This window comes from Protopterus annectens, chromosome 8.part1 (assembly GCF_019279795.1).
Source record: "Protopterus annectens isolate FY-2018-M chromosome 8.part1, PAN1.0, whole genome shotgun sequence".
Classification (NCBI taxonomy): domain Eukaryota; kingdom Metazoa; phylum Chordata; order Ceratodontiformes; family Protopteridae; genus Protopterus; species Protopterus annectens.
The window spans coordinates 409,426,201-409,453,974 of NC_056742.1; the positions used below are offsets into that span (position 1 = coordinate 409,426,201).

At 38.0% G+C, this 27,774-nt stretch overlaps 1 protein-coding gene across 1 annotated transcript in view; it reads right to left on the reverse strand.

Annotated features, from left to right (window-relative positions):
- ADCY7 (adenylate cyclase 7) overlaps window positions 1–27,774 on the reverse strand; it is a 2,777,509-nt gene that overhangs the window by 1,824,280 nt on the left and 925,455 nt on the right. The window contains exon 3 of the mRNA XM_044081980.1: window positions 22,133–22,261. The gene's annotated coding sequence lies outside the window, so the exon portion shown is untranslated. The remainder of the gene's footprint in view (window positions 1–22,132; window positions 22,262–27,774) is intronic.

Consider the following 27,774-nt stretch of genomic DNA (forward strand, 5'->3'; position numbering starts at 1 on the left):
ATTAGTATTCTAGTCCTATGTATCCCTTAGTGAAAGCTCCCTCTCCTTGCATTGCAGCTGAATTTAAACCCATCTCAAACCACTGGCTAAAATTCTGAAAAGAATACTCTAAGATCACATTCTAGATTACAATATCAAACATGGCATCTTAGCAAACAAACAGCATGGATTTCATCCAAATTAGATTATGCTTACTACTATACTGTACAACAGTAATGATAATGCATTGCTTACAAGTGCTAGTTTTCAATACATGAAATGTGCCTGTGAGAAAGGGGATCATACCAAACAACTCGAAAAGCTATTATTCTCTGTGACTTCTCTAACAAGTTAAATGTGTGGTTTAAAGACCATCTCTCAGATAGAACATTAAGGATAACTGTTCATAATTCTCAAACAGAAACTAACTCTATGCTCTTGGGAGTGACTTACGATTCAGTTTAGGTCCACTCATAATCTTCTCCTCTCAGTGTCCTGCCTTGGATTGTCCCTAATATAAACTGTCTACATTATGCAGAAGATATTATTACTTAATCTTACAAAAACATAGTCCATCTCCATAGAACTGCAAGAGGAATTTAAGGTACCATGCAACTGGCAAATAAACTTACTTAATACAACAAAATTAATATAATAGTGTTCAGTACTCCCTGATGTCTTAAGAATACTGCTATCACAACTTATGAATTATGCTTGACCCTAGAGGTGTAGTTAGGGTATAGACAAGCTGAGAGCGAGGTGTTAGGGGCACAATCTACAGGTGCAAAAGGAGCAGTGCAGTTGTGGCATTCAGACATGAATGGAGATACTGTATCTGTGCTCCCAGCTGAAACACTTTATGTGTGGTGTGCTAAATGTAATCAGCAGTTTTAACAGAAAAACATCCATTTTTTTTGGTCCTCAACTCAGAGACGGGATCTTTTTTTTTTTTTCCACCTCAAGTTAGAATTAAGCAGGGTGCTAGATCAGGCACTAGGTAACGTAGCTATGACTCACATTTACCCTAATCTTTCCCTTGCGCCCATGCAGATACAATAGTCAGCAAGCTACTGGCACATCTAAATGTTTCTTATAAAATACGGATTTTACTATTTTAGAAACTAGGCAAGTTGTGTCGAACAGAGATGTTCCTGTCCATGTCGAATATGCACTGCCCATAATCTCCTTATTCTCTATCTAAACCTGTGCTCTTCTCTAAAACATGCACGACAAAATCCTCAATTTATCTGTTCAACAATAAGAACCACTACTGTGCCACGCTCTTCAAATGTCACCGTCTCCCAAGGACATAAAGCTATATTATTCTTAAATACCCTTGGCTACCAATTAATACAAAACTACTGTCCCACCCCTCAGAAGTAATTTTGAAAGGGAACAGACATTCTCTTAGATGATCAGAAGTTATATTTCTATGGAGACCCCACCATACAAACTGGTTACTATTGAATAAGCATTCCCAAAGACAGCATCTACCTGGTGGAACATAATTCCCAAAACTATTAGGCAAATCAACATGTCAAAATTCAAGGTAAAATTCATTCTCACCAAGAAAGTGAACGCAATTGCTTCAGGGATGCTAGGTATTCAATTACACTACTACTAATATAGTCTTCAGTATATTTACTATATATACCCTGATATACAGATGTATATATTTTGCTTAACTTATTTACAAATATATTACTTACCACATTTAAGGGCACGACATAATTAAAGCTTAGCATCTTTTTCTGCTCATGCAGATGCATATAACCATTTGTAATTCTAAGACACAAACCAAGTGCAGTTTGCTCAGGGCAGGCTCAAGCATACTGATAATGCTTAACATCTAAATAATATACTACCTAGTTTTAGTATGTCTTAACTATATGAATATGTATGTCACCACATGCAGAGTGCTGTAACACACAAGCTATAGTAATTTCTATTGCCGTACCTGAATATGTACGTCACCACATGCGGTGTGCAGTATCACAAGCTATGAAAATGGCTATTGCTGTACCTGAATATGTACATCACTACAGGCAGTGTGCAGTACTACAAGCTACGTGAATTTCTGTTACCGTACCTGAATATGTACGTCACTACAGGCAGTGTACAAGCTATGGGAATTTCTATTCCTGTACCTCTTTTCACAGACTTTGAAGAAGCTAATATCCCCCATGGGGTCACTTCCTTACTATTAATGTTAATATATAGTACGTGTGCACAGTACAAAGCTCGTGTACTTAACATCCTTGCTGTGCAATAGTGATACTTCTATTATGCCATTTGTTGTCTCCTGCACGCATGTAACAATCTTCACATTCTGATGTCTGTTAGTGACACATGCATTCCACTGTTTTTTGCATTCTTAAACTTGTAACAATGTCTATTTTATTCACTGTATTTGCCGAAATGACCTAATCATGGCTGAATATTCTTCAGAGCAGTTCACTTACCAGATTAACTACGTAAACAAAAGAACCAAACTAAACTAATTAAACTAATTAATGTGACTTGATGCCACGGTTTCAGCTGAATGACTGAAGTTTGTATTTTGCAAGCTTGTGTGCTCAGACATTTGACCCCTAGAATGCAGTTCATTGCTTTGCCATCACTGAATTTGTGCTGCGCTAGCTGTAATAAAAATTGTTTTACAGTGCAACATTGTGTCTGTGTGGGATTTATGTGCCTAACACTAACAGCAACGTGTTTAAAAAAAAACGTTATTCTGGATTGGTGACCTCATGAGGAAGTAGTACTTCTCACATTTAGAAAGACCTCTTGAAATTAAATTGTAGCTGAAATGTGAACAGTGCAGACAGAGTTTGAGAACTAATTTTATTACCTTTAATTCTGTATGAGCAGTCCGATGTTAAAGACTTGCTTAGTTTTATTATAATACCATTTCTCAGATGCAGCTTATAGGTCAAAAAATTATAGGATCCTTATATTAATTAGTGTGTGTGTGTGTGTGTGTGTGTGTGTGTGTGTGTGGTAGATCTGTTTTTTTTTTATTTTATTTATAGCATGTATTTACGTATACTACTGAACAACTGTTTGTTTTGTAACTTAGACAACAGAATCTGTAAGGGCATTTAAAGTGCAAAGGAGACTGGCTGTTAGTGGGTAAGGAAATAATGCCAATTTTGTTTTGGCCTTTTTTTTCTTCAAGAAGACGGATTTCATGCCATAAACATTTTATTATACTAATGTTCTTTACGCCTCTTATGGTCTGAGGCTACAGCATATCAGGCTGTGTAAAACTATCGCTATCCTCATGAGACATCACTAGATGGGAAGGTAAAGCCCACTGTCCTGCTCTGGTATCAGTTGGTCCCCAAACTTGTCCATGGTCAAAATGTCACTGGTACACCATGCTCATCACAAATTATATTTTTATTACCCTGTGCCAATCTGTGCATTACTCTGGCTTTATACTTTCTTTCCTCTTACCACTGCATCTGCTAGATAACCAATGGATAACCTCTTCCGCCTACTGCAGCACTGACAAACTCAGTACACAGAAAGCCATAACTGTGACATAACACATCAGGATATACACCAGGGGAGAAGGGGGGTGAGATAATACAATTGCAAGTGAAGCCCATTTTGAAAGGGAAGAATCAGAGCAACAGAAGAGGAGCAGAAACATCTCTCTTCATCCTGATTTCAAAATTCTCCGTCTTGTTTTTGCCCTGCTAATGACTGACGTCACGTGCAGGGCCCTTGATCTTTTCCTTCAGGGATATGAACTCCATCATGGACCTACACCAGCACAAAAGGAAGAACTTAATCTATTTCTTCTTGGGGTGAAGCCCTGACACTTCTTGCATAGAGGGGATTAATGCTTGGGACTGAAACAACAAACCCAATGCATTAAAATTTGAGACTTTCTAATAAAAAACAAGTTGGAAAATAAAACAATGCAATAACTGCATTATTACTGGGACTTCATGTGCCTTTTAACCCACATACAGAAGCATCTGCAAGAGATCAAAGGATCATGCCCTCCCTAAGCAAAAGCTTATTACCTTATTCCATCTGCATATCTTGCCCAACTACATTTATGATTGCAATTCTTTCAGCGTGTCAACTCTGATTTCCACTCTATGTATAATGCATGTATATATTGTGTTTTTTTTTTTCACTTACTCTGTATATAGTATCATTCAACTACCGCCTTTATTTCCTAAAGATGACAATGATATTCACTTTGTTTATAATGTATGCATATATTGCATTGTGTCATTTACTCTGTAATGTAATGTAACTATTATGTTTTCCTCTGGCTGAGCCTGAAATGGGTACAGTGGGATCAGTGCTTTACCCTGGCTGACAAATTCAAAATAAAAATAAAATAAGCTACAGGAAGAAAAGTGAAAAGCCTTGATGAATGCAGGAAACATTACTTTGCCAAAACCAAATCATTAAAAATAAAAAGCATTTGGGAGGAGAGGCATTCATTGCAAGGCCTTTATTTCTTCTTTATAAAACTCGTGTACTCCAGAGCTACAAACAGCCATGCATGATGGAAGAAACAAAATCACTTTTTTTCCCTTTTCATTAATTTGAACTTAAGTAGTCAACCAATCCTTTATTCTTCAATCACTCATAGTGCTATCTCACAGTGATATCCTTTATACACAGCATTTTAGACATCAGACTATTTAATGTTGTACTCAATGAACCTAAATCTCAACATCCGATTACAATAGTACACAACTGAGCTGCTATCACTGGCGAGGTAGGACTATCTGTGCCAGTCAGTAGTGTACTAATGGGATTCTCTACAGGCTGAGTGAATTGTTAAGTTTTCAAGGCAGGTGGTAGCACAGGTATATCACATCATCTATTTAGCTCCATTGGAATAAGAAAGTTGGTGAGGAGAGGTAAACCACTACCCTTCCAGAGCACTCAATGTACTATAAAAGGTTTCTGTGTGGATGCAACACTGAAGGACAGTACATCACCAGGGTTTTGCTGAAGCAGTGTGCTAACGGGCCAGGCATTCAGATGTACAAAGAAAACTAACCCACAATGCTTGTCGCAATCCATGATAATAAATGAATTATTTAATTACTACTTGGTAACTGAGTAAGTAAACTAGTCCTTCAGTCATCTTCAGGAATGACCAGGGGCACAACCACAAAGCTATATAGCAGTTGTAGAGACATAGAAAACATTTGAATGGTGTTCATATATATAACACATACACACATATAGTAGAATGTAGGTATGGAAGATACACAGATGTACATGGAGAGATTATTGACTATATGGGTTATAGTGGGTTATTACTCTGATCTCCTACCTTTTTGCAATCAAGATGTATTTAGAACTAATGTTAAAGCAATGACTTCATATTCTGAAACTCTGCCCCAAATTAAAATGCTTGTACTTCAGTTCTTTCTTTAAAGATTCCTTCAGAATTTATCTCCAGAAGGAACGTACATGTATATCTATGTTTCAGTTCTCGATAGGTTGTTCTTTAATTTTCTTCTGCCCCACCTTCATCCACCAACACCCCTCCCAAACAAACAAACAAAGACACACACACACACACACACACACACACCAGCTGCATCTTGTTTTGTTTCCAGGTCCTTCTTCCTCATCTTAGTATCCTGCTTAATGTATTTTTTATTTATTTATTCCACTATATCCTACAACTGAGTTTTTAAAATGTCCCTGATTCAGTAAGAACAACTAAGTCCCATGTGTTTCCATAGTTAGTTTTTCTTTGTATGTAAATCTCCTTCTGCTGAATGTAGTACTTTTATCTGACTGCATGTTCTCTGGATGAGTGAATATTAAATTGCAGTATTATCCTGCAAAAAAAAAAAACATACTGCTACAAAATTACATGGCCACTGTTGTCCCATCTTCTCACCCTGTATTGTATCATCATCCTAGGTTTTATGGAAAAAAAATGTGATTTAGTAGTATCTGGCTAAAGAAGCCCTGTGTTCTAAGAAACATTTTAAATTTGTGTTAAAAAAGTCCCAATTGCTCCAGGGATCTCCATAGTCATGAACAGTTTTTGAAATAAAATATCTCAATCAGTTCTGGCACGGATGCCCACACCTTGACAATCCCATGACTCTAGCTAGTAGTTCATGCTTGGTAAATGCTGATTGGCTTCCAGATGACTAGTGCCAGCCAATTAGAAATTGCAGAGGAAAAATTTAACACTGAAGAGCCAACTCTGCCTTTGCAATGCATTATGACTAGGGTCACAGGGCAGATGTGGCAATGATCATCTTTTAAAATACATTTTTTACAAATAGCTTTGCCTGAAACTATCTTTGGATCTACTTGGACCCTTGCAACAGATAGAACGGTGTGTATTTTTTACATATATAATACATACACACAGACACACACACTTTTACATTTTATGTTAGGGCACAAAAATGTTTTCATTAATCTAAGCAAAAAAAAAAAAAGGATAAACACAATACCTGTATCACACAAGTATTTACCTACCTTATGTGGAAAGCTGGACCTTCCATGTTTTACTCCGAACATTTCAGTCAGTACAAGTAAAACTACCCAATTGCCAGTTACACCATAGCTATCAGGTAATCATTTCCTACTTACTGAAAATAACACGCAAATTTCATGTAAATGAATACACAAAAATATGGTGCGGGAACATGCACACAAGTCACAAAATATCATTTCTGTACATATGCTAAACTCTCAGATATGATTACTTAACAGAGCAATACAAACTACATATGTTTTATGAGGAACTACAAAAAAAATACAGTTGCAGGAAGCTTGTCTACTGTGAATGGACATGGGTGAAAAGAATACAGACACAAACGACAAGTTGGAAATTCCTGTTTTGTGAAGGGCCAAAAAGGTAGGCAGATGGGCAGAGATACAGCAGACAGTAAAAACATTATGTTTCAGTTTTAATATTCACACATTATTAGATATTAAAGTTCTCCCAAGTCAGGTGATAAAACTGATCATTTCTTCTTCTCTTCACACACCATTAAGTTTGTTTAGCAGTGCCATAGCTTTCTAAGCAGGCTACATCTGGGCACAACAGCAGAACATTACTTTAACAGCACATATCTCTCACAGCTGCTGTCTTAGCTTTTCTCATTTCCACCTGCAAAGTTGTTCCTGTAGGCTCAAAGAGAACTGGACAGTAGCATATTCACTGCTGCCCCATAAGACCGTCCACCAATGATGGTGGGAAGGTAGTGCAAGAAATTACCCTCCTCCAAAATGGAGTCAGGATCTTATGTGGCACTCAGATCATTTCACCAACCTGCTCGTGTCCCTTAATCCTTCCTTCCCAAATCAAGCCTTCCACATGAACAAAAGGAACAGAACTACATCAAACATACAGTCACATTAAACTGAATTTAAAGAGTCTCATACATAGCAAAGCTGTCTGAAAGCCAAACACTAATATTCTGACCACTGATGCATGCATTGAGTCCTAACATCTTAGGTGTTTACAGGGCTGGCCTTTGGTCAGCTATTGCCCTAGGCAAAAGGTCTCCACAGTGCACCCTCCCACACCACCCAGTGCCCCTATTCTGGTCTACCTACACCATCCAGATTACTAGAAAAGCACCCCTGATACACCGGCATCCTACGTGGCCACCTAGTTAGCCTATGCCTAAGGCCAGCTATGGGTGTTTATTGTAACAACTAGGAGGTTTTGAAAGCTTGTAACTCATGTACAAGAAATAACCTCTTCACTTGCTAACAAAAGCCAGGCATATACATCTTTTGCTTATTTTTATCAATTTGTTGGCTAGGTACACCCATTAAGTACCAGCCACTTTTTATGGGTGACCCAGGAACATTGCCTGATTAAGTGATTTGTTCAGAGTTAAACAAATGAAGGCTCAAGGAATTAAACCCAGAATTACATGACAAAGCTCACTTGCAACTCACTGACTTAATATTATCAGACAATATTAGGGGCAAACACCTCTCAGACAACATTGATCTGTGTAGCTTTCTTAGGGCTGAACACCATCTCTTAAATTACAATTAAACATTTGCATTATAATAATTTCTGTGTCTCTTTAAAATGTGTCACACATGCTGTGGAATATAAAACTAGCTATGGCAATGTGGGGTAAACAGATGCATGATGGGTAAAGTGACTACCCCTACTGATCTATATGGGGAAATAATCTGCTTATACACACATCCAAGATTTTATATCCAAATGACCAATGGCCCTGCTCAATTTGGGAGATGAGTACCATTTTACGTTTTTCTCCATAAAGGTGTATATGATTAGACATCTTTCAGTCTCTGTGACTGCTTACCTTTATGTTCCTATGTGATGAAGAAATATCTAGCAAATTCAGATGATGACTCGATCACTCTTCAGAAAAATAATAGAGAGATACTGAACAGTTAGAGGCATGACTGTATTCACTAGCTTACAGCTGCGTTACTATCTGCTGGTAGGTCCTTGTTAGGCTTACACAGATAGCTCCTGTATTGGCCTATCCTCTTCTAGCAAAACATACTTAGCTTGTGCTTCAACAGCTGCTGTATTGCCTTCTTCTATAGTAGTTAAATATCTTTAGCAAGTCCTTCAATAGGTCCCACTCTTACTCGCATAATAATATATTAGTCCTTTTGTGGGGTTTTTTCTGTCTGTAATGTGTTATATTATGTCATACATGAAAAAATGTCTCTTGTGATCCAGTCCACCTACCTGCACAAAACAATCAAATAAATCTCCAGTTATAACAAAGGAGATGGAATTCTTAAAAGTCCTGCCTGTACATTTTGCTACACGTCTTAATTTGGTAGATCATGAAGTGACATACAGCCATGCTTAACTGGTAACCTTGATTTATTCAAAAGAAAGGGACGGGTAACATTGGCATTAATTGTAGTTTTACAAGGACAGTTTGCAAGTCATGTCTTCCCTTGCATTTATTCTACCTTCTCGACTTGTGACAAATTCAAAAGAAAAATGACAGAACTTTGACAAGTCATACAGCCATCACAGTTTTCCTGAAATAATACCTTGAATGGGGGCTGAGATTAAACCATTGCACATTGCATACAGCAATTCAAAAATACCTCGTAATTTGGTCTATTCTTCTATAATATCCAATAATAAGAAATGCGTATCTAAGACAGATGTTATCTCATTAATTTTATCAGCCTATGTCACCACTGCATCAAAAAAAAAACTGTACAACTGTCCAGGGAATTGCATTATGGAGTGCAAATCCTTTGTACTACACCTTTATGTCTGCAGTTACACAGTTTTAGATATCTAGAGATTTCCTGCATGTAATTTATGACAACTCCATCTATCCATCCATACACCCACTCACCCATCCATCCATCCACAACCTGCTTTCCCATTTTTACATATGCTCAGGATGCGACTTCGTCAGTAACAATCATTTAAACATAGCTAGCTTTAAATTCTCTGTAATGAAAATATCTCAGAAAAGAGATATTTTTTCTATTACTCATATCAAAATTACATAAATAACATGTTGAAAAACACACAGTATGTACCCAAGCAATTGCATTAAAGTGCATCTTCATAAACCTGTCACACAACAGGGAAACAATACAGAAAAGCAGGTAGCATAGCCTTGCCTCTTGTGGAACAAAAACACATTACATTTAGTACAGACTTAATTAAAAAAAATATATATACCGTTAGCTAAAAGCTTTAAGTTTTACAAAACAGGCAAGGGATATACCCCTATTTAGACAATGGGGTCCAGTGGCATTGACAACATATTATTTATCTAATGTTGAAAAATATTTTAGATAAGTTTGCAAGTTTATGGGATGTTTAATGTTTACTAAGAGATGTATGGCTTGATGTTACTGTACCTTTAAATTCAAATACCCTTTGGTTGCCTTTTCCCAGGCTTTTTTGTTTAAATTCAGGAAGTTTGTTACATTCTTTACTCTGATTAAGTCCCTTTTGACTTTGGGATGAAAGCACTCAGATTTTACTGTTTTTTACAATAAATAAAGTATTTTACATTTTTGATCCTACATTCTTTGGCAAATTTGCTGGTGTGGCTTATTGTGAGCTGTGGAAATGTTCTTAATTTGGGTTCTTATTTTACAGAGTGAGTTGGTGCTTTTTTTTACTGGTTTGCCTTTTGAGTGGCGTTTGCACTTGTTTGTCATATTCATGTAGATTTTCACTGGGGATACGTTTCATTGCACCTTCCGAAGATATGCTAGTAGATGGATTGGCAATGCTGATCTAACACCAGATAAAGTAGGTATGGAAAACAGGTATTAAAAAAAAAAAATCATTCTCTGATCAATTGCATTAAAATATATATGGTGCACTTCCTGTTCATTATAATAAAGGTATTTTGCAACACGACTGAAGTGTGCTATGAACCTTCAGATGATTTCAGAATTACAGGACTGTTCCACAGTACTGCCTTCAGAGGGTACGCTGTTAGCACTGATGATGGAAGATTCCATTCAGCACACATGTAACAAGTTCCACTTGTCGTCAAAATCCTTTTTCTGCAAAAATCGTGTTGCATGCTACAAATGTAACAAGTTCCACATGTTGTCAAAATAGTCTTTCTGCAAAAATCATGTTGCATACTATTTGTAACTCCTTCCAGATTCTCTTCCATGGGAAATGTGTTAAAATGGAAAGACTTTGGTCTGAATATTGTTATATTGCCAGTGCTGCATTTCACTGTAGACACAGTATTAATAACTGAGCTTGGCCACAGAGTATCTGTGAAAAGTGTGGTGTTCTGGTTAGAGGATTGAGCAATAGTACGCCTTACAGCATATGATGTAATAAGGGGGAACCAGGTCGTTTGCTAAACAACAGTGATCGATACTCATTACCACTCCTTAATCCTCAGCCGCAACCTCCAGACCATGTACGACTTGGTACTTAGGAGACATCTGTCCATCACAAGGCTTGTAGCCATGGAGCATCACAAGGTTTAGTGTGAGGATAGTCCTGTTCAACATATGTACTCCTGCTATCAAGCTGGGAATGGACAGCATGAATAACTCCTTTAGAATATGTTTGGTCATTGTCCACTCTACTTTCAGCTCTCTGAATGAGTAACTTCAAACTTTCTCAACTCCACCAACAAAGTTAGTCCATGCTCTGTCCTTCTAAATCCTGTATACTAGTTCCAGACTGTGTAAGTGGTAACCCTGAAACAAAAGGGCGACTGGGAATATAATGCAATCATCCATGAATCCACAAAAATGAGGTGTGTTCTACATGTGTAACCACATCTATCCATGCGGTTGCCAGTAAAAGGCTTCAGTTCATGTACCCAGGAGATCTACTTTTCACTGAAACAAATCCCTTTGGGGGTAATCTTACTAAACATGAGGCCCCAAAACAGGAAGTATCAAATTATGTTTTCTGTCTGGTTAAACTGCAGTATCACAGTTCAAACAATTACTGCTTTCACACTTCCAAGGTGCTTCACTTACCCCCCACCCCCCACCCCCATGGCTACATGAGCATTGACTTGATATATTTAAGCAAGGGGAGTATGAGGAATGAAGTCCTCCATATTGGAGGGGATGTAAAGGGGGCTTAGTCCTAAAAAGAATTATGCTACCAGAGTTCTCAAAGTCTGTTTTCCATTCTTTTGGATAGAAGAGATTGTAGTCAGCACATTATGCATACGCTTTTCATTGGGGGTTCAATGTACACTCATGCTGCAAAGTGCTGCTGATGCCTTAACGACTGCTGCATGCCACATCTTAAGCTGGGATCAGCCTTGTATTGTCATCAGTCCACAGCCTTCTTCCAGGATATTTAGGGTACATATTGGCCTTCTTATGCAACTATTCCTGGCTACATAAGATGAGGTATACCAAAACAGCAGTCACTCATGGTCAGGTCAGGAAAAAAAATCACCTACAGCAAAGACTAGCAAGATGATATAGTGGTTAAAGCTACAGAGGCAAATCTACAGTAAGTTCTGACATGGTACTCATGGATAGGTGGCAGATGGAATTCAATGCATATATTTGCAAGGTTATATGCTTTCATGGGGGAATCCAGGGAAAACAAGCATGTAAAGTGGTGGTCCCTGTGAAGAGAAAGGAAGAAAAGAGGTGAGATCATAATCAGAACTGGGTGAAGCAGGTAGCATAATGCAAAAAGGTAGTAACTAAGACAACAAAACAGGATGCTGGGGTGAATAGAGAGCTGGACTCACCAACAGTGAGGTCATTATCACACAGAGCAGGACACTAGGAATTGGATCCGTTATTATGTTGTCATACAAAGATAGGGAGATGAAGGAAGTAATGCAGTGTAGGGGCCACCAAAACACTAAAAGGAATGAGGGAAAAGGATTGATGAGTGACTCCGAGAACATTCAAACACAAACTAGTAGACAGTAATGGACGGCTGCTGTGATGTGATCATATTACACCGTCAGGACAAATATGAGGCATGATTAGAAAGTGAAAGAAGGGAATAAGAAGCCAAAAATGTCAGCTGGAAAGAAAAGGAACAAGCTAGGGTCTGGGAATGACATATATGAAATATTGTTTCAAAGAGCAAAAAGTGGTGCCCTAGAAATATAGGCCAACGGAAGGCGCAAAGTCACCTTGGACAGATAAAAGGAAAGGTGGGGGTGCAGCGGGGACCAAGAGTGAGAACCTGCACAAAGTATTTATGAGTGAACCTGGCAAATCATGACTTTTTCTGTCTACATCTTTATGTGAAAAGTTATAGCTTCAAAGCACAGCAGAAAACGTTCAGCTTATGAGATGCTAACAGACTATGCATCCTTGTATCTATCTGCTTGCAGTATAACTCTTAAAAAGTCAATTAACATGATTAGTGTTTTTGTGCTCCCCAAGAAAACAAGCACTTTTGCCTACTGGACTTACCCAATTAACAAATAAAACTTCAAATTTCTTTACATTAAGGCTTAAAATGTTCTGGAGATTAAAAAAGCAGAAGATATGTGCTGCACTGGGAATTAAATCCTAAATAAACCTTAACAGTTTTATTGACATACCTTTTTAATCTTGCTCATTATCAGAAATTATTACAGCTTATAAACAAAGGCTGCAAAAACAATACATATAAATCACACTAAATCTTAAAAAAGGTGACAGTTACTAGGTCATAAGTGACAATAGGTAAGTACATTCTTTATTTTTAATACTTTTATAACAGAGATATGCTTTGTTGTTTTACAGAGGAACCATAATATCTAACCAAGAGCTGGTATTAGCAAACCAGAGTACTGTGTTGCCATACACTCCTGCACTGCAAAGCGACCATTTACTTCTTCACAATTTCTTGCAAAGAACACAGCATTAGGCAACCATGTGGTAGTTAGTATTTATCACTACTGTTTTATTGTAAATCTACGATTCAAAATGACTACAGTTAAAAAATGACTACAGTTAAAAAAATTTACTAAAGCCAAGTTAGAGATGTGGAAATCACAGATACTGTAATAAAGTGAGAATATAAACCATTCAGTGTAATGTAAAACATTATGCATGTTGTTGTCTTTCGGCTTTTCCCAGTTAGGGGTCGCCACAGCGAAACTCTGGTCCGCTAATGATTGGCAGTAGATTTTCACGAACGCCGAGGTGCCAGCTCAATGTTCAACCTTCAATGAAGGTATGCCCATTTATGCATGTCTTTCGAATGCCCACCCAACCGCAGGGACGACATGCAGACCCCACACAGAAGGCACTCCCAGCACTCCAGCTGAGAATCGAACGGGAGAACCTCTTGCTGTGAGGCAATAACGCTACCGTTGCACCACCGCAGATAGTGTAAAACATTATGCATAAAGCATGCAAATGACAGCATAGAAAAATACCACGGAAAACATAGTCAGAAAAGCCTAGACTGCCATAGGCTCAATTACCAGTAGGAACCAGTACAACACTTGTTTAGAAGTCAGTGGAGCCCTATGGGATTGAAGGATGCTTACTGAAGTTGAGTGAAAACAGCATTGGCCCAAGAAATAAGTGTGAATTTACAGATTTTAGACTACAACACAGGATAAAAGGGATAATCATTGGGAAACCTGGCGGAGCGTCTACATACTAATTCTCTTGCAAAAGAACTACAGTAAAGATGGATATAGTAAAGACCTTTCTAATTCAACCAACTGTACATTTATGAACTAGTCTGCAGTGAAAGTCACCATGGAAACACAGCTGATGGTGTAGGTGTGAATTTCTCCAAGACCTTGGACACTGCATTGCAAAGAAGGTTGAGGAGGAAATCAAAGCACAGCTGGAGCCAAACGAAGACTTACACAAGAGTCAGTCTGGCAGCTTAAAGGACTATGGGTATGAGCTGCTAATATGCTGTTTCCAGCTGCTTCCTAGAGCCCTAGCAATGCTCCAGAAGTTACTCTGAAAAAGGTCCTTGTGGATCAGTGCTCTATCCCAACTAACAAAGAAATAAAGAAACCTCCTTGCATGTTTGGAAGCAGGGAAGATGAATAAGGAAGTACTGTCGGGAAAGAACTTAAAGAACCAGTGGGTAACACAGGCTTCAATACAACAGCTGCTCATGATTAGCATATATGCCAAACTTAATACGAGATCAAGACCAGGCTTCCCTACAATAATCAAAGGAAAGTCAGCCAAAGGTTCACTCAGAAAAAGAAAAAAAAATGGTTAAAGCTCCAACAGGACTTAGCAAGGCAGCAGAAGCATTTTTTGCATGGAAGCAAACTACCCCCACACACATGCCAATTCCATATTTCCACAACTAGGACTAAAAAGAAATGCCTCAAATCTTTGAATCACTTCTAGAACACAAATATACAACATGCTCTCAGTGACTTTTAATTTTTTTAAGGAAAACTGTGCTTGAGAAGTTTCACATGAAGGAATAGGAATAAATTATTTTTTTAAAAGAAACATCTTTACTACATTCTCACAGTAAGACGCTGTCTGGTTCGATTCTCAGCTAGAGCATCTTCTGAGTGGAGACATGCGTGAATGGGGGTACCTTCGTTGAAGGCTGTGCGTCAGGGCTGGCAACTCGGCATGTAAAAATCTACTGCCAATCATTAGCAGACCGGAGTTCCACTGTGGCAACCCCTAACCGGGAAAAGCTGAAAGACGCAGCAACATAGGCAGTCATACATTTATATAAATGAAAACAAACAGTATTGACATAATTTGTTTGCAAACATTATACATTACTTATAATTTATCCAGTCATAGTCGGTCAGACATTACATAAGCTCATTCAAATCCTGCTTTCTGTTAAACCTCATTCCTTCTTTGCATGTATTGTTCCCACAATTCCCATTTTTTTCTACATAATTTGCTATTGCCTATTTCTGAAGATCCCAATTCCAGTCATTTTATCTCTGTTACTAAACTCCCTGTTTCTAGTAAAGTTGGTTAAGACTGATTTCCATTTTCTAGTTGTTGCTTTTTTGGTAGCCACCATAATTAGACTCAACAAGGCCTTACTATGTCTAAGTAATTCTGATTCTGTATCATAGCTAAAAAAAAAATAATTTCCCTAGTTGCACCATTTGCTCACCCAGTATCTCTGACAAAGTAGTCTGCAGGGAATCTTTAAAGTCTGTCAACTCATTACACTCCCAGAAAATATGTTCCCATTTACCTTTCTTCCCCATCACACCTCCATCATTTGCTGTCTACCTGAGGAAAAATTCTTTGGAGTCTATTTGGGGTTTACCTATATAAACGCTTCCAAGCAAACATCCTAAATCTTCTAGACTTTGTTACATATTTGGGAGATATACATATATCCCCCATTGTTTATTTGTGAATTGCTTATCCAGTCTCTCTTCCCAATCCTTTCTAACCTCCTCTGATTGATTCTTATGCCTCTCATGCAGTATTTTGTAAGCTCTACTAATTATTCCTTTTTTAATAGCAGTTTCTGTTCTAGATTCTACTGAAAGTTAGAATCACCCTATGTCTTTCCCTTTGCCTATACTCTAATATCAACTGTTGATAGAAAAGGCAATCTCTGGTCTGCAATTCAAATAAATTCTTGACTTCTTCCCATTCTATTACCTTTCTTTCTCTAATACCTTGGTTCTTTTGTCAGTTTTCTCTAATAAATACCAGCCCCTCTTGCCTATTGTCTATTTCTCTAATTGCAGTAATCTCTATTGGCAGAATCTCCTTTCTCCACTCCTATGTTGGCTTAGTTCTTCGAATACTTTCTGCTATTTTAAGAATATAATATTCTGCATGCTTATTGTTATTCTTATTAAGGACCTGCATCCAAATGCCAGTCTCCCCTTGTTTCTTGAACCCCCCCCCCATTTTATCATCACCCCTTTACAATTTAAATTATAGGTTTCTGCTTGTGCTATGTATACAAGCCTTAACTGTGTAGCTCTAAAATACCCCTTCAGAATGGGTAATTCCAAACCATTTTTTTAATTTGGAAGAATCAGCTTGTCCCACTGGACTCTTACCATCTTCCCCTCCCGGATAAAATCCTTCATCTCTTTATTAATTGTTATCCACAACTTCTCTGGTTGATAAAAATATGCCTGACTTGTGTAGAAGACTAAAGGGACTAAAAATGTTTTAACTGCTTGTATCTTACTATACATATCCATATAGCCGAGCTTCCAATTTCTCAGTGTTTGTATTATCTTTTTTTTAGAGGCTTCCCATATATCCTTAGCTGCCAACACCCGAACCCTTTTTAATCCATACGCTTAAGTACTTCATTTTATCATGCCCCCATAAATGTCCTTTTCTGGTTTTATCAGGTATAAAATATCATCATCAGCCAGCTTTTCTTGACTACCATACCAATTATATCCTTGAATTTCTGACACACTTATTTTCTTTGCCAATGGTTCTAAATACGGTGCAAATAACAAAGGAGAAAGAGGACACCCCTGCCTGGTTCCTCTGCTCGAACAGAAATTATCAGAGAGGAACCCACCCACATTAATTTTCACCTCTGATCCCCCATATAACCTCCTAATCAACCTAATTATTTTATCAGGGAATGCAAATGCTTCCTTTGCCCTGCTCATAAACTCCCAGCTCACTCTGTCAAATACTTTCACTGTATCAAGACTTACCAACAGCGGTATTTTCCTGCATTCTGTTTCCCTCTGGATCAGTGCTCTGTTAATGTTGTCAAATGCTTGCCTTCCCTCCACAAAACCAGACTGACTCATATCTATCAATTTTGGCATCACCTTTGCCATTCTTTTAATTATAAACATGAGCACTTTATAATCATGATTTAGGATTGAAGTTGGCCTGTATGAAGCTAGATGTGATGGGGCTTTACCCTCTTTAAATATTACAGCCACCTCTGCTTTATTCCAGGATGTTGGTGCTTCTCCTTCTCTAAAAATACTGTTAAACAAAACCTTACAGATCTTTATCAGTTTTTAGGAATGAGTTTGATATTGCCCACTTAGCATTAATCCAGGTAGAGGGACAATTCAAAACAGGTTGTAGGTCAAAAAAAAAAGTTGCTTTTTAGTGAGTTTTGCTATGACCTGTAGAGGCAGACATATGTAGCAGTTGAGCAAATATTAGCAAGGTTATAAAGTATGTTTGAGACTCCAAAGAAAGCATGAATACGCATAATGGAGGCTTTATGGAGAAGAAATAAAAAAGACCTTGAGGATATAAGCAAGTCTAGGTTGATCAACACAATTTAAAATGAAAGATAAGCAGATAAGATGCAAAGGTAAAGAAAGTAAGGGATGGATTTCAGAGATGCTGACCTCCTCCATGCATTGTATATGCCACTGCTAAGGTCAAATGATGGCTCCCTTATACATGTCTGAGGTCCCATAGAGGAAAGGACATTAGGCTAGTAAAAAGCATGCAATAAGGAGTTGATAAAATAAGAATGGGAACAAAGGAGCTGTGGTGTAAGTAGACACTGAGAAATGTGGTCACTTATACATTAACAGAAAGGTAGATATGACACTGAAGAATGTCACTTTCTGTCACACACAGGAGGGGTGTAACCAAGTGGTAAAGACAGAGGAAGAAGAGTAGCACATATGAGACTATTACTTTACAGTCAGTCTGGTAGATGAGCCAGTAATTATTGCTTAAAACAGCGAAAGACATGAAAAGGACTGAAAGTGACTTGGAGAAGAGGAAGGCAAGGGTCATACACAGCTGGTGGCCAACAGCAACACTCGGACAGCCGCAATAGACCATGCAACATGCATCTCCATATTACACAGCTGCAAACTGGCAGGAGCATGGTGGCCATCGGCAACACTCGGACAGCCTCAATAGACCATGCAACATGCATCTCCATATTACACAGCTGCAAACTGGCAAGAGCATGGTGGCCATCGGCAACACTTGGACAGCCACAATAGACCATGCAACATGTATCTCCATATCAAAGGGGGTGACACCACAATATCCTGAGGTGCACAAGCTAGAAACCATGATTTAGGAAGCACTGATTCATCTTTCCACTGTATTTACAGTTAGTCCTAAAGTATGGTACACATTTCAAAACAGAAAGGAGAACAGTAGCATGGACAAGTGTCAAAAATTCTGAAAGAAATGGAGAGAATGGTATATGAGAAAAAACTCAGTTTTGGATGTAGAAATTGAAGGTAAATTGAGAAAGGACAGCCAGCTTTGAGGCATTCAGGGACTAAGTCCTGACTATGCTGCAGGCAACCCAAGTTTTATCATCAGCTTGTGTCCCTGTAGGGGCTCACCAGGGAGGATTGCAGTGAACGGCTGCTGCCAACTTACCCAACCTGGTGTGGGAGGGAAGCATTTCTGCCTCACCACACAGGTGGCATCTAGAAACAGAACAAGTTATTACACACAGTGGAGACTGATCCTCCAAGCTCCCATTATTTACATGCACTAAATTGTAAGTCAATGGGAATTCAGCATGCAGAAGCATGCTTTCCCCTTGCATGACAACAGTGGAGGTCAAAAAAGCTGCCAAGGTGGGGGGTGTAAGGTACCCCGCAGGACCAGAAAGATGGTCCCCACCCTACCACCACCCAGCTGTCTCTCCAGTGCTTGGAGGAATGATTATACTTGTTAAGGCTGGGCAGGTCACTCTCAACAACTTTGGCAAGTTGTTTACAGAGTACATGAGATACCCCCCCCCCAGTGAACCATAGTCAACCACTTTTTGTATGAAATAAATACATGATGTTCAGTTTTTAAAGGGACAGACATGCCTGCATTGAGATTAAATGAAGATGGTAATCCTTTCCACATGCCAACAACACAATTAACAGGGTCACACTATGATAATCCCTCTTCTCAAATACCAGCCTTCTTGTGAAGTACCCATGTAGTCAACAGAATATTAAACTACAGTTAAAGTAAAAAAAAATTGTAGAAATTGTTAAAAAAATTGTGTAAAGCACTGCTGTAAAAAAATCAACCGTGAAAGAACAGACTGACAAAATGAGCATCTGCAGAACAAATATTACTGTAGCAGCGGTAGGATGATTGCTGCCAGTTTGGTGAACACTACAAACTTCTAACAACTTAGTTTGCTGCAGTCTCATCTAGGATTCTGTCAGTCACCATCTGCATACTGTACGACTCCCATAACCAAATTAGAGTTCTGGGTTCTCTCCCAAAAACAGGCACTTGTATGTAATGGGGTTAAGAAATTACAGAAATAAAAAATATAATTAAGTCTTCCCCACAGAATACAGTATAGAAGATGGAGCTGTATTTCTTAATCTTTTAAACAAGAAACTAATTCAAACAGTATATGGGAAACACTAATACTATCCTGATGGCTCCTCAATAAACACCTGGCAGGCTTCATGCATGGGTGATACTATCCTGATGGCTCCTCGATAAACACCTGGCAGGCTTCATGCATGGGTGATACTATCCTGATGGCTCCTCGGTAAACACCTGGCAGGCTTCATGCAAGCATGATATTATCCTGAATGTTCCTCGATAAACAGCTGGCAGGCTTCATGCATGGATGATACTATCCTGAATGCTCCTCGATAAACACCTGGCAGGCTTCATGCATGGGGGATACTATACTAAATGCTCCTCGATAAACATCTGACAGGCTTCATGCATGGGTGATGCACCTACACTGTTGTAGCTATGAGAAATCAAAGCCAACAATTTTAGAATTGTACACTACCTTCTAGAATGTAACCCCCTACTCCCAAATTTAGTTTTCTTTCCAAAATATTGTATTTTTATCAGTAATTTAGCTTTTTATCCCACTAGAAAAAAACCCTCAAATGACAGGTTTATGCAAAAAAAAAAAAAAAGAATAACCAACCAAGCATTCTGAAACAAAAATAGTCTATTTAACAAAAAATTAGAAAACTGTATGTGGTTATGTATTTTTTATTTAAATTCTAGCACATATCTTTTGCAAACAATCAACACAAATAAATATTTTGTTTAAAAAGTGTATGTCATCGTATACATGGTGTATACCTGAAAGAGGCAATGAGGATGATACAGTATAACTTGGCCTGAAGACTACATTTTATTGGCTATTTAATAACAGTGAAAAAGCCTCAACTCATAATGAAGACAATATCAGTAACTAAGGAACTTCCTTCCATACATTCCACCAAACGCCCAAAGTTTGAGACACAAGATCAAACACCAAATCAGATCTAGCAAGTAATGAAATGGGCTGAACTGATGCAAATAAAACAAAATTCACAAGGCAAAGGCATGATTCCTTTCGGTGCTCCACCTGTCAGATTCGTGTGATAAAGCCTATGCCCCACAGTTCGGTCTCCTCATTTGTCAGAGTCATGTGATGAAGCCTGTGCTTTACAGTTTGGTCTCATCATTTGTCAGATTCGTGTGATGAAGCCTGTGCCCCACAGTTTGGTCTCATCATTTGTCAGATTTGTGTGATGAAGCCTGTGCCCCACAGTTTGGTCTCATCATTTGTCAGACTCATGTGATGAAGCCTGTGCCCCAAAGTTTTGTCTCATTTGTCAGATTCGTGTGATGAAGCCTATGCCCCACAGTTCGGTCTCCTCATTTGTCAGAGTCATGTGGTGAAGCCTGTGCTTTACAGTTTGGTCTCATCATTTGTCAGATTCGTGTGATGAAGCCTGTGCCCCACAGTTTGGATTCATCATTTGTCAGACTCATGTGATGAAGACTGTGCCCCACAGTTTGGTCTCATTTGTCAGATTCATGTGATGAAGCCTCTGCCCCACAGTTTGGCCTCGTCATTTGTCAGATTTCATGTGATGAAGCCTATACCCCACCTATTTACACACCATCAGTCTCTCTCTGTTTTTGCTTACAAATTCCCTTCTTTTTGCCGCCATCTTTAACAGACTGTTTACCTAATAACTGTACTGGTACATTCCTAAGTACACAACCAATAAACCCTTTTCCTCATGTATGTGCATCTTTCCTTGTTTTTGCTTAGAAATTCCCTTTTCTTTGCCACCATTTTTAACAGACTGTACCTAATAAATGTACTGGTACATTCTAAGTACACAACTAATAAACAATATTCCTCACGTGTGTACCTTTACTCATACCTACCACATTGTGCAATGCATTTTAAGGTTGCTGCACCTAACATGTTTTGTATTACGCATATGTATTGACCCTGTTATTAGCATTTCTAAGTGGAAAGGTACCCAGCTTGATGGAACCAAGAAACCGGCTGCTCCCTAGATCCTATTTAAACTTCTGTAACCACCTGTAATTCCGCTGACATGATAGATAAATGTATGTTATGGAATCATAGCATATTATTAAACTTCTGGAAACCCCATCCTAAACAATCTCAGGTCACAATGAGTTGATGATGTCAGCCATCTGACAGCTAAAGGGTAAGAAGTCTCAGGGTACATCACTGAGAATGAAGGAAATACTGCATCTAGTCTGGTCTAACAAGTAATACTACAGACATAATCAAGGAGAACAAAAACTACCTATGGCATGCATCTGTCTTTCCATGCCTTATGTTGATAGCCTGTGGACTGTGGTCATTGGCTGAAAAGTTGAAGTATACACATTTGTCCACAAGATCTTGCCGAGGTAGTATTCAGTTTTCAGTACCAGAGAAGCTAGTATGTTTGAAATCATCAAAATAGTAAAAGTTCTTCCACATCAGTAGAAATCAAAACACAAGCACTTTTTACATCCAACTGTACAAAATAAAGATGCAAAGATTACTCACATTTAAGCCACATGATGCCTTCAAATAATTCTTTTGTACTTCAAAACCACTACAAAAGAAAAGGGCAGCGGCATGTGGACCACAAAGGAAATCCAAAAAAATTGCAAGATGTTTTTAATGTTAGGACATCTGCAAAAGGAAAAGGAATTGGGGTATTAAAATCTTACCATGCAAGTTTTACTTACTGTATGACATTTTACCCTGTAACATGTTCTGAACCAAATCATTTCCCAAAACTGCAGCTTATACAAATGCTGATAGGCAATACAAGCATACATTAATGGTCAGATATATAATTTTTGTACGTTATTGAACTCTGGCATAGTTGATGTATATCTAAACAAGACGAGCATATTACTATTAAATTAAAGTCTGAGACTATATAAGTCATCCTCTCATAATAAACCATATCAATAAATTTTCCTGCAATACCGACAAATTGCATTCAATTCCTTTAATATGTCTAGTGTTTTTAAATATATGTCAAACTGTGTAGCCTTAGTACTTTAAGAAATGCACAGAAAAAAGTTCAAATGTAGTTCATAAAAAAAATGAACCAGGGCTAATCAAACCTATATTACACCGCACCAAGACAGTCTATAGAGGACAGAACCTATGCAACTTTAGAGTACTGGTAATACAGTTTATAATTACCTACAGAAGTACCAAGAGTGCCTTATAACAGCAAAGTAGCAGGTAAACAGCAGTGGGCTTTATGGCCCAAAGCCAGGACACAGGAAGATGAGTGTTACTTACAGTACAAGGCAAGCCTCAAAAATGGATAGCTCAACAGAGAAACCATCGTACACACAAAGCAGTAAACATACAGACACATAACAGCTGTGCAAGGTTTGTGGCTATATGTATGTATACATGGGAACACTTCAAAATGCCAAAATCCTGAAAGATCAAATTTCATAAAGCCGAGACAATATGATCGAACTTTCGGAATCCTAACATTGTGAACAGAGATCTGAATACAGCGGGGAATGGGAGATTTCCCTTTTCCTCGCTGTAGTGCGATCTCAGAGTTGGAATATTTAAGTAGCAGGGGTTTGAGGGATGCAGAAAGTTTTATGTTGTTGTGTTTTTTTTTTGGGAAGGGGATTTGTTTTGGAATTTCGAGATTCTGAACTGAATCTGCAAACATAGCTGTATACATATACCTGGTCACAGACTACCTGGAAACACATAATAAAAGTAGAATGCATAATTCTTATATCCCACTGTCACTGCTGCTGGAGCAAAGGTAATCCAGTGAACAAACGTGGGCTGTTCTCCCTGTAGGAAATGCCAAAACCACAATGACATGTAGAATGAGTCAACAATAAGATACAAATGATGGCAAGAATGCATGAAAGCTTAATAACCTCTGCAAACATTCAGCATTTTATGAAGTCTGGGAATATTTCTCCGCACTGAGTATCATGCAGTGATATATGGTTGCACAAGACATTAGCAGAGGTAGACACCAGAATACACACAAGCAAAGCTGACTCTGTGTGTGTGTGTGTGTGTGTGTGTGTGTGTGTGTGTGTGTGTGTGTATATATGTGTGTATTTTACCTCCTCCAGCTATTCGAGCTGCATGAGGCTGCTACGATTCATTGTGCACAGATTCTAAATGTTGGATGGATAAGGAGTGCCTAAGAAGAAGATGGTGCACACTTAACACGTTAGGACCCTGCCTTGTATAGTTCAGCTGTCTAGGAATCAAAGTACACAAGCACTGTAAATGAGCAATACGCCAGGAGTCTTTAACACAGACCCCTCCCATAGTGTATTATATGTGAATGTGGTGCTCCTTTAACACAGACCTCCTTCCATAGTGTACTATATCTGAATGAGGTGCTCCTTTAACAAAGACCCTCCCATAGTGTACTATATGTGAATGGGGTGCTCTTTTAACACAGACCCCTCCTAGTCTATATTATGAATGTGGTGCTCCTTTAACACAGACCCTCCCATAGTATACTATATGTGAATGTGGTGCTCCTTTAACACAGACCCCTCCCATAGTGTATTATTATGTGAATGTGGTGCTCCATACTGCTCTGTCTAGAGCAAAAAGTGGAAATTCTTAGCAGGGAAGGAGACTATGAATCAAAACACTCTTGCAAAGAATGCAAGATAGCTTGGGATTCAAAAACATCTATGAACACCAGCCTAAGAAGTCTACTGAGCAAAATTACCGTTTAGCTTAACTGCTCTCTTTCTGATACTAACTAGTAAATCATTGAATGCCCTACCTCCAAATATCAGTGCCTTAGATTTTTTAAGACTTATGAACTTGTACTAAAAAATCATTTTCTCAACATCATACTTGCCTTTGCTCCTTAACTAAAGACTACCACACTTTACCTCCCATGACTTCCCTCTTTCCCCCCATACTGCCGATCCTTTACCCATCATTATCTCTCTTCCTGTCCTATCAGCTGGAAGTTTGTACTTTCTCTAATGCCTCCTTTCCGACTCTCCTGAACTACTTCCAATACTGCTTCTTATCTTATCTATTATGCCTGCTGGTTCTTGACAAACCTCTCACTATAATATTCTCTTATACTTCACAAAACAGCCATCACATTAACCTCCCTACTGAATCTCTCTATAATATTCTTTTATATCTCATAAAAAAATCTATTCCACATTTCCCTCCTTTTCATCACTTCATCTCTTCAATAATCCCTTACTTCTGTTTCTATCTCTATTCAGCCATACTCTGTTCCCCATGTCTTACTACCAGTACTTAACTTTTACCATTACACAAACAAAGCAAAACTTCTACTTTTTATGTTTTCTGTATAACTTAATATGCCCTGCCAGTAATGTACAACTCTAAACTAAAATTTTGACTGAACTGTTTACAATGTGCTCCAAATGTTATCTGGTCATGTGATGAACTGTATTATGTCTAGAAATATATGTATGCTTAGGTATAACTGTAAAAGCTATTAATGTCTGTACTTGTTACTAGTAACACATGTAATGTTTAGTTATAACTGTAAAATCTTGTATGTCTGTTATGTGTTTTTGGGAACTTTTCTCCCTGGGCCTTTGCTGAAAATGAGTTCCTGCCCCAGTCAGACTTTCCCTTGTCACCAAATGTCAATCAATAAGTAAATAAATAAATACATTTTACAAAATGAAATTAAATGAAATGTAGAAGCTTTCAATACTCAATGAGCCAAACATCAGTGTCTAAATTTATTTATTTAAATAAATTTAAGTAAATTAAATGCATTTTATTTAAATAAATAAGTATAATGTGGAAGACTTCTGGTACTGCAAATGGATAAACAGTAGTAGTTTGCAGGTACGCTCTCCTCACAAAATGGAAGTACTCACAGTAGGAACAGATAATACAGATCATACATTTATATAAATTAATACAAACCATATTGACATGTTCAGCTGCATGCAGTATACATAAAGTACAATCTTCTGTACAGTCATTGCCAGAAAAACATTACATATCTCATTGAATTGCTGGCCCCTTGCACCCCCCACAACACCTTAATTTTATAAACTAACTCCAAGGTCGCACGATCACTTAAAAAAAAAAAAAACACCATACACAGTGAATCAGTGCTTATGCACCAACACTGATTCACTGTGTATGGTGGGTTTTTTCTAAAGTGGTTGTTCAGCCACCCATGCAAAAACACGATTTTGCATTTTCTTATGCTGAATATTTTCAATGATTTGCGATTCTGTGAAATGCGTTTTTATTCAATTGCTTTTCTGTCAAATGGGTTTTCACTCAATTAGTTTTAAGCGCTTGATTCATAGTCAAATACAATTCAGTCAAATGACATTAAACCTAAAATATCTATCCAAACACTTCCAAGCAAAGATCCTAAATCTTCTACACTTTGTTACCCATGTTGGTCTATTTCTTAGAATACTTTCTGCTACTTTATGAATATAATATTCTGTATAGTTACTGTTACCCTCCTTAATGATTTGCCTCCAAAATCTGAGTATCTCCTTATTTCGAGCCCCCCCCCCCCCCATTTTATCATCATCCCTTTACACTTTGAATTATAGCTTTCTGCTTGTGCTATGTATAAGTGCCTTAACTGGGCAACTCTGAAATATTCTTTCAAATTAGGTAACCGCACACCAACTTGTTCTGCTGGAAAGGATCAACTTATCCCTCTTGACTCTTGTCCTCTTCCCCTCCCAGATAAAATCCTTCAACTCTATTAATTTCCGTCCACAACCTCCTCTCCAGCTGTAAAAATATGCATAAATTGGGTATAAAACTAAAGGGATTAAAAATTTTTCACTACTTATATCTGTTATCCATATCCATACAACAGAGCTTCCAATTTCTCAGTTTTTGTATTCCCACATACCCTTAGCAATAACAGAACCCTTTTAAACCCATTTTATCATGCCCCCATTAATATAGGTATTGCTGAACCGATTTCTGTGTGGGCACAAAGTTTACAACTGTTGCCTTTGTTTTATCTTCATGTATCTGTCTCAGAATGTTCCACAACACTGAAAAGTCCTTTTCTGGTTTTAGCAGGTACAAAATATCATCATTTGCAAATAAAACCAACTTCAATTTCTTTGCCAATGGTTCTAAATATAACAAAAACAACAAAGGAAAAAGAGGGCATCGCTGCCTGGTTCCCCTGTTCAAACATAACTTGAATGCAAATGTTTCCAATGCCCTACTCAAAGTCCCAGCTTAGTCTGCCAAATGTTTTCTCTGCATCAAGACCCAACAACAACAGTGGTATTTTCTTACATTCTGCTTCCCTCTGGATCATCAAATGTTTGTCTCTCATCCAGAAAACCACACTGATCCATATCTATAAAATTTGGCATCACTTTTGCCATTCTTTTAGCCATTATAGACAACACTTTATAAAGATGGTTTAGAATCAAAATGGGAGTATATATAGCTGAATCTGATGGATCTTTACTATGTGTAGGTATTATAGCCACCACAGCTCTTCCAGGATTTTGACGCTTCTCCTCCTTTTAAAATATTGTTATACCATGCATTTATAATTTTCTTCCCTCCTAGCTTCTAATCTTCTACAGGAATGCCATCTGTTTCTGAAGTCTTTCCTGTAGATTGGTTATACATCACCATTTTTAATGCATCTCCTCCTATCCAGATAAAAAATGAGCTGCGTCTACCTCTAAAATTGGCATATTTAATTCTTCCATAAACATTTCCGATTGTACTTTTTCTTGATTTCCACATTCCTCTCCTTTATACAGACTTTTATAAAATTTCCAAAATATTTCCAATACCTCTATAGAATATTTGGTTATTTCCATTGTTATAGGCTCCCTAAGCTTGGCAACAACCCCTTCTACTTTCTGTTGCCTGAGCCATTGTGCTAAAAGCCTTTGTGCCCTGGAACTATCAAAAACAGTTGCTAAACAGCAATCTTTCTCAACTCATACATATTATAAAGGTAGTCCCTTATTTTCTCTGTAGCACTCTGCAGTTGCACCTTTTCTTGTTCTGTCAGATTCCTCCTATTCTGTAATACCTTAACCTTGAAATAAATAAAAATAAAAGTAACAGTCCAGCCAACAGTCCAGTATTAAGAATTTTAATAAAACAGCAATAAAAACACACCAAAGATTAGTGCTTTCATCTTGGAACCCAAGACT